Raw genomic sequence first — 455 nt, forward strand, 5'->3', positions numbered from 1 at the left:
GGTACTCCTCCTAGCTCTGTGCTCTGGGGTGAAGCAGGAGTGGTCTGTTTAGGACTGACAAGCAAACTCTTTCCGTTTGGCCATGTCTGCAGTTTTCTGCCATGACTCGGGGATATATAAAAATGCATCAGGTCCTGTGTTCTTTAGATGGGAAAGTCAGCAACAGCCTTCTTTAGAGCATAAACTACTTCCTCAACAAATCTTTCTCATGAAGTTGCACTGTCAAGCTTAGTCAGCTGCTGCTTCTCTGGTTCCACTCAACTTTCAGTTTCTTCTCTGTCTTCACACTTGCGCTGCCCAGCCCAGTCTTTGACACAGAGTTGAATTAATATGTTTGCGTGTCCTTAAGCTTGCTTCAGCTTTTGTTTCCTGTTGATGAATCATGGCTGCTCTGAGGGAGATGTGTGCTTCATCATCTTCAGCACACGTCAACGTGGTTTATAGCAATGTAAACA

The sequence above is a fragment of the Eurypyga helias genome, unplaced genomic scaffold (genome assembly GCF_000690775.1).
Source record: "Eurypyga helias isolate BGI_N326 unplaced genomic scaffold, ASM69077v1 scaffold23061, whole genome shotgun sequence".
NCBI lineage: Eukaryota > Metazoa > Chordata > Aves > Eurypygiformes > Eurypygidae > Eurypyga > Eurypyga helias.